We start from the raw sequence: 8,831 nt of genomic DNA, 5'->3' as shown, positions 1-8,831 counted from the left end.
ATTGATTCGTGCACTTGCGAGTTAAATAAATTTGCACAACAAGTGCTTTAAAATTGAAGTAATAATTGATTTCGCATGTAAAGAGATTGGTTGATGCGTTGGAAAAATTGAAACAGTGTTTTAAATTTTTTCTCAAACACGTTTCAGCAAGTTTTCCAAAAGGAAATAAGTTACAAATTGATTGGATGTGTTTAAGAAGAATTTTGAATTTTATTCAAATTCTTGGATTAAAAACACATAAAGATGAAATCAATTAAAGTTGATTTTTGAATGCATAGTTGCATGTTGTCATTGATAGCAATAGAGCTTTGTATTAATGAAACATGTTTGCATTCATAGTTTTGTTGTTTGGTTGCATAGTGATTTAATCACAATGCATGCTAAGATATGAGTTTAACTCATAACTAAGCAAAAAGGTGAACTAAGGGTTGGACCCTAGATTGCACCTTAATGGGTAGTAGCCGTGGATCTAATCCATGACTAAGGTATCACTTGGACTGATGACCAATCGCCACTCAAGGAGAACAATACCTAGGTCTTCCTAATACCTAGGGGCGGCAAAGCCTTGGATTGACTAGGGTTTTCCCAAAACCTAATCCTAATCCATAAATCCTAATAATCAAGGTCCAAAAATCCTTAGCCTAATATTATGGGATCTTTTTCCCAAGAATATGATAGTTAATGATAATTTCCAAAGGAATTGCGATTGCTCAAACATGAAAGGGAAGTTATGAATAAGGATTGGTTTAGGAGTAGGAACTCCATAAATCTAGACATGATTCCAATGGGAATAAAATGACCTAATTTAATTAGGGTCAAAGTGTCTTTTTGAATGAAAGGTTTCCATTAAATGGAAAGTCTTTGGGGTTGGTGTATTCCTTAAATAAGGAATGGGAGTTGTAGCTCCTAAATCCTAATACATGACAAAGTTTATGTTAAAAAAAAAATGGTCTCCATGTGGGATTGAGTTGACCATGTCATATTATTTAGGACTCTTATTTTAGGAAAGTAATTGGATAATTTATTTTAACAAATAAAAGGCCTACACTTAATAAGATAAGAAACCTAACCTAATTAGGTTCTCTTATAAGATTAAGTTGGGTAATCCAACTATAAAGGCAAATAGAAAAAAAATCTATATTTTCTAAATATCAAGTGGATGAGAATTAATTATTTTAATTCTCGTAGTCTCCATCATAAATCAAAGTGTAAAAAATGATGTATGAAGCACTTCGCCTTCGCCATGGGCCTTACTCCCTACAAAGAGTGTTTTGTACTTCATAGATTACAAAGGTATTTCTTTAAGGGATAGAAGAGATGTAATTATGTATTAATGACGATCACGCTAATGTGGTGTTACTTGACAATCACATCGAATCTAATTGATGGTACACACTTAACTGACTTAAGGTAATAATCTCCCTACGGAGCTATGTTATCTTAAAGTCAGAGACTACAGTAAGATGGCAAGATGTTAACATCATAGGTTGTTAATTATGAGATGGTAGTCTCGCCTAGGTTATAGTGATAAAAAATGCCTCACCTTGGCCATGGGCCCCGCTCCCTATGAAGGGTGTTTTTAATTAATTAGATTGGGTTGTCGTTGCAATATCATTATATATGTTTTATGATTGGTTTTCATATATATGTTGATTTGCTAAATATATGTTCTAAATATTTGTTCTTTAATATTTCAGTTTATCAATCATATGGTCTTTATGAATTGCCTATAAATCCTATTCGTCAAATATCTGTCATTACTGATTTGACATATGAAGATCGGAGACAAGAATATATCTTGTCTATGACATTGGAGGGGCATAATCTTGTGTAGACACCTACTCTGGACACTACTAAATGTGACATGGAAACATACAATCAGTGGGAGCATGTTAATGATGTGGCAAGAGACTTCATCTTGACATCATTGACACTTGGGCTTTATAAGAAGTTAAAAAAATTCAAGTATGCTTCAGATATGCTGGAATATCTAGAAGCAAAGTTTGGGAAGGACTATCATATTCCCAAACAGAAAAGTGATACAAAAGTGACTAAGACGGTTTCAGTTAACTATGAGATAGTCAAACTAAAAGAACTTGGTCTGTTGGATGTTGGATTGGATAGTCAATCTAGGATTGATAAGATCCTAAGTTCTGTTATAAGACGTTAGAAGGAATTTAGATGTGAAATCAAAGGCAAAGGTGTTTGCACTACGTCTAAATTAAAAGATAATGCAATGGAAAGCATGATAGAACCATTGTCCGGTATGGATGTTGGTAGCTCTTCAGACTCAGAGCCAAAAGGCAAAGAGAAGAGTGGATCCAACACCGTTGGCAAAACATTTTCCGAAGGTATTAGTAAAGCTCAGAAGAAGTCCAAGGGCAAACCCAAGGGGATTTGCTACTACTGTAAGGAGGATGGTCACTAGTTGAGAAATTGTCCCAAGTATCTTGCATTCATACCTTCAGGTAAAAGTATTTTTTTCTTAAAAAGGTAGATGTATTCAGTAGAAACCCTCCAGTATTCCTAGTGTGTGGAGTTAAGGCTAATACATGTCTGCAAAAATGGTGCACAGGGGTTCCCCGAAACCAGAAAACCAAGAAGAGAAAGCGTAAACCGTGAAGTATGAAGATGGAATGGAGATTCTGAGAGATGTCAATAAATCATCAAGATATAGACTATGTAAAAATTAGAAAATAGAGATTTTCTAAAGAATAAATTGGATATTATATAAATATGCAAATTGTAATAAAGGATTGAATTTTATTCAATAAAGTTGTTGCTTGTAGTATGATGATTTATAATTTCTTTAGAATCTTATCATTATGTTTGTCCTTAAAGCTAATAAAATTATATAAATTGTCATAGTGATATTATTGTTCATTTCATCAAAGTATTTAAAAGACTATGATAGAATTCAAGGATCCTTTGAATCATGATAGATCATAGTTTTAGAATTGTGTTGATGATAGACTATGAACAAGATAATATTTTCTTTGGAAAAGGATGGCAAGTAAATATGATTTTGATTAGAATATTATGATATGCTATAAAAGGAGATATTGAGCGTAGTCACTGAGTGATAACTCAAGATTGTTCAAATATAAAAGTTTTTTGAAGAAATTCAAAGAAGAGTTAAATGTTGAAAATATCCTTTTGGAGAATACAAATCATAATATGGATAAAATCCCAAGCGAAAACACATATTGGTTTAAACCAAAAAATGTGGGGATTTTAAGGATTAAACTATAAAGATCTTCTACCTTATTTTCTTTGAGAAAATATCCAGAGAACATCAATACATTTCAAAATGTAATCAAATGATGTTGGATGTTTTGAAAGAAATAGAAGGTTTTGACTAATAGAGATTAGGAAGACACTGTTTATAACCAAGTTCCTAAAAGAAAGATTACATGTAATCAAAAGAAAGAGTGGAGATTCTAGAAACATGTTCTAGAAACATGTGGAAACTTAACAAAGGGATAATTTTTAGATTATTTGAAGACATTCTCAATGTTTCATATATATATATTAAAGTACCTAGTACTTACCATATTGTGAGTGGGAATTAAGATTCATTAAATGAATCATATCCCAAAAGACAATGACATGGTGTGGATGTAGATCATTAAGATCAAGTTATGTAAATCTAGGTGGTACCTCAACTACGTCTGACATACTTCCAAGGAATATTTTAAGTGGCATTCACTGATTGTGATTAATTCAGCAAGTAAAAGGAATAATAGACGAGAAGGATAAAACCTTCAAAGCAATGGTGGTTAAAGAAAGTTCTGATCAAAAGGATGGATTGTGGATGAGAAAGTTCTTTACCGGCATAGACCTTGCTAGAAGTCTATTAAAGTCTAAGGTTGATCTTGGAGATCAACATGACTAGTGTATCTGGAGATACAGTCAGACAAGTGTATTAGCAAACATTCATGATATGGAACATCAAGTTTGATCGAGCTATGATCAAAGCTGTGATAAGGCCATTAGTACAAGAGATATTATTGCCCAGTATTGATGAAACCTTATTCAAATGATGTAGGAGTGTTGTCAGTAGTCAAAGATCCAAAAACTTTTGGGTTATTGACAAGTTGTCATATAGTTTATCTCGAAAGTAAAGGATGTTCTTTTGAAGAGGATAAACAATGTGGTGGGAGTTATAGACCAACAAAATGTTGTTAACTCCACCATGGACCAAGGAAGTGTAAGGCATCTTAAGGAGATGCAGACATTATCTCAAGGAAAAGATTTCTCTAAAAGAGAATCGCTCAAGGAGATAAAAGATGGCATGATTCTGAAATGGTTAAAGTTCTGTCATATCTAGTTCACAAGATACTTGCCTAAATGAGAACATGGGTGTTTCACTCTATGAATAAAGATAGCAGATAAGTGTCCAATTGAAATTAAGGACAAGTGGGAGTTTGTTGGAAATAGTGTCCAAAACTCCAATTGATTGGATAATGTTTTAAATATTATGATAAAGAACAATCGACATATACGGATATATTCTTGCATGACATATATGTGTGATTGTGTATTGTCCAATTATATGTATGTAAGATCCCTAAGATGCATTGTATTTGAGTGATGGTTTGTGTATCACAGAAGATCATACTCAAAGGTCCTTGCAACTTATAAACTAATTGTTCGTAGTTGTAAATAGAATTTGGAACCCCATCTAGACTATAACATATCGAACCTCAACAACTTGTCTTGGTTAGGAGAAGTAGGTAGGCTTTGGGTTGATATGTTGGGGTATTGGCAGGTTTGGGCCATACACCAAACAAGACCACGTGAGTCATCATTTGTTTACTAATACTATCTTAACAATGGTATTTACTCTAAATCCTGAGAAGTTCTTTGAACTCAAATGTGAAGTGTAGATTACTTTGATGTATTAAAAGAGTGAGACCTATTAGCGGTCGATCTAATCTCGGTACATTGGGTGATTGCAGGTAGCATTGTGGGAACACTAATTTCAAGAAGGAATCCAACTCCTTTGTCTAAGACAAAGCGACAAGGAACATTCCCCTTGTTTTAGATTTAATGAGAAAGATTTCCCTAAAGCTCAAGCCTGAGTGTTTCAGTAGGTATGACTAAAACTTATGCGTGTACAAGGTGAGAATATTTCTCACAAGGTATATATGGATAATCATGAAGTTAAATTAGTGACTCAAGAAAAGATGTAGTGAACAAAGTGACAATACATAAACTTTGGTTCAACTATGGAATGATTCTATGGAGGGGTAACATACATAATAAGTACATCACGAGGATTAATTGATTAAATCAAAAATATTCATTAGAGTGCAGTCACAATTATGTAGTGGTATTAATTGTGATTAAATAGAGTCGTTGATCAATGTAGACATAGTCGTAGACCTATTAACTAATGATATTTTTTCTTTTGGGTCCCTCTTTGAGCTAATGTAAATTGACTAATATAAATATTGGGCCTCAGTTTTATTTTATAAAACATAGGCCGAAGAGATTTATTAATCTAAAGGGCCAAGTTGGAGAAATTAGACTTAGGGAATTAAATAGAGCAATTGGGCTCATGATTTAATTCCTACAGGCTAAAGAATTAAAATAAGCTTTGGACTTTTTGGTTTTAATTCTTGTAGCTAGTAAGTAAGCTTTGGGCACAAGAAAATTAAATCCAAAGGGCTAACGTTAAGTCTAAGGAACATTGGGCTTGAGGATAAAACCCAAGCCCAAGTCCTAAACCAAGTGGAGTGGGCTAGGGTTTCAAACTCTAGCCCTAGGCGCAAGGGGAGAGAGTAATCTCTTCCCTATGACCACGTATGTGTAGAAGGGCAAGGAAGGTCTTTTGATCCCTTGACCGAATTCTACTATGACTAACCCTAGTCCCACATGGTTAAGAATCAGTTTTCTCCTGAGATCCCAATAGTATAAATAGAGGTATCAAGAAGAAGTAAAGTACGACTATGAATTGAGTGTGGAAACACATCAGACTTACAGAAGAATTGAAAAATTGTTTTCTCTCTTCTAAAAGTAATACACGGTTAAGGGAGATAATTACTCTCTATGTCTTTGCTTCTAGTTTTCTTTACCCTCTTGAGAAAATACTGTGAGCCCATACTCACAATCATATTTAGTCGTCGAAGAGAAGATCTAATGGAAGAATTGAATCCTCAATTCTTGGAGAATCTTAAAGTTCTTGCAGAAATCCAAGAAGATGAAATTGTTCATCAAGATCCTTTTGAGGATCAACCACAAGTTCATCAAGAACACGATGAGCACGAAGAACGCGAAGAACACAAAGAATGCAAAAAATATGTTGACTCATACTATAAGTTTGCAAATTCGTTGGAACAAGAATTGCTCATCTCTACATCATGGGAAGAACGGTTGTACGCTCTTACGCCCCTATGCTTAGGAGAGGTCGAAGCTATATGTAAGTAATATTACTTATATGTTATTAGATCTAAGCATGTTTATCTTGTTGGCAAAAGTTCTTGGGGATTGTATTTTTTAATCCGCTGCGCAAAAAGAAAAAAAAATGTTTTGAAAATTTATGCAAATGATCCCAACATGCTATGCCTTGGATTATATAGGGTTTTGCAACACCCTAAAACTAATCCATGAGCCCTAATAGAAAAGATCCAAAGATCCTTAGCCTGATATTTGGGGATCACATTTTCTCATTGAAATATATCTCGTTGAAACCAAACTCTATCATAATCAATGATAATCATTATAATGAATTGAACATATCTCATTGAAAACAAGCTCTATTATAATCAATGATAATCATTATAATGAATGCAAATGTATCTCAAAAATAAAAAAACAATTGATTTCATCTTAATGTGTTTTATTTCAAACATCCAAACTTGGTTTGTATTAGAAAACTAACTGAAACGTGTTGAATAAAAATTTAAAACACCGTTTTGATTATTCCAATGCATCAACCAACATATTTACATGTGAAATCAATTGCTACTTTAATTTTTAAGTATTCACAAATCATAAAATTCGTGATAAAACAGTTGCTGCATAAATTATGAAAATTCCAGATCTGTCGACTAATGAAGAACGAACGATATCTCTTTCGATATTAATCGAAACGCGAATCCATTCAAACCATCAAATCAAGCACGAATTTTTCATGTCGAAACAAGTTCCCAATTAATTTTAGGACTTTTCAAGACTTCTAGAAAAAATTCATAATTACAACAGCTGTTGCTGTGGAAAAACAACAACACTATTCTAACTAACAAAATATATATAAATACCAAAATTGCTCCATTTGACTTGAAACGTTGCAGATCATAACTTTAAATGTTCATAAACATGTTTTATGGTTTGGAACTATCAATCAAAAATCTAGAGCCTTATACTTAACAAAAGTCAAAACAATCTAAACAATGTTTTCTTGAAGTTGGCTCTGCTACTATTATGTTAGGATCTATGCGTATATTTGAGAAGGTAAACTTCAAAAGTTTTCTTTGTATACACAGCGGATTAAAACGATCTCCAAGACCTTTTGCTATAGAGATAAACATATTTAGATCTTAAACAAACATATAACTTATAATTACTTACATGTAGATTCGGTCTCTCCTAGGCATGAGGATATAAAATTATCATTCGATTCTTCTATCATAGTTGGACCGAGTCATTGAAGTTCCAACACGCTTGCATACTTCATGTATTCATCCAAACTTATCTCACGTTCTTTGTGTTCTTTGCTTTCTTCGTGTTCTTCAAGAACATCTATATGTTCTTCACCGATTTCACAAACACTTGATCTCACATCAAGAATTTCAAAATTTTCCATCAAATGGTTTAAAGATTTCTCCATATGATCTTCTCATTGATAACTGAAGATGACTGTGAGTGTGGGCTCACAATGTTTTTTTTTCAAGAACAAGAGAAACACTAGAAGCATAAATTTAGGATTAAAATTTCCCCTTGGCCATGTATAACTCTAGAAGGAGAGTGAGGTTGTGTTTTTGTCTCCCACAAAAATCACAAGCTCCAAGCCAAAAGTGTGTAAATTATACTTTCACCTGCTCCTCTACTTATTGTACTAGGTGTTGTGGAGAAGACAGAGTTCTAATCGAAGTGGGATTGGGATTCAAAATCCTAGCCCTTATCATACCACACGGCCAAGGGAGAAATTGACTCCCTTGCCCTTGTGTGCCACACGGCCATGGGGAGATTTATTCTCCCCATGAGGCTAGACTAGGGCTTCTAGCCCTAGCCCACTTTCATTTCATTTAAACACTTGGACTTGTGTTTTATCCTCAAGCCCAATACTCCTTTAAATAACTTTAGCCCTTTGGAATTAATTACATGTGGCCCATAGTCATTTAACAAGCCCAATGAATTAAAATGACAAGCCCAAGGCTTATTTTAATTCCTTAGCATGTAGGAATTAAATCATAAGCCCAATGCTTCTATTTAATTCCTTTATCCAATTAACCAACAAAATTAAATCTTTTGGCCCATGTTTTATTAAATACTTGAGGAACAATATATTTTCTTAGTCAATTTATATCAGTTCAAAGAAGGACCTAAGGTAAAATATCATTAGCTTAATAGGCCTGTCAATATATCTCTCAAGTTCGTATCACACGACAGTATTTGATCACAATTAATTCCACTAAAGATTTGTGACTACTCTCTAATGATTATTTTTTATTTTATCAAACAATCCTTACGATGTGCTTATTACATTTTTACCCTTACATGGAATCATTCCATAGTTGAACCAAAGTCATTTCTTATTGTCACTTTGTTCACTACCTCTTTTCCTTGAGTCACTCATTTAAATTCATGAGTATTCCTATGTACCT

The sequence above is a fragment of the Corylus avellana genome, chromosome ca9 (genome assembly GCF_901000735.1).
Source record: "Corylus avellana chromosome ca9, CavTom2PMs-1.0".
In the NCBI taxonomy this organism is placed as follows: Eukaryota; Viridiplantae; Streptophyta; class Magnoliopsida; order Fagales; family Betulaceae; genus Corylus; species Corylus avellana.
The sequence above is the reverse complement of the archived record's forward strand: the minus strand, read 5'-3'. Positions refer to the sequence as shown.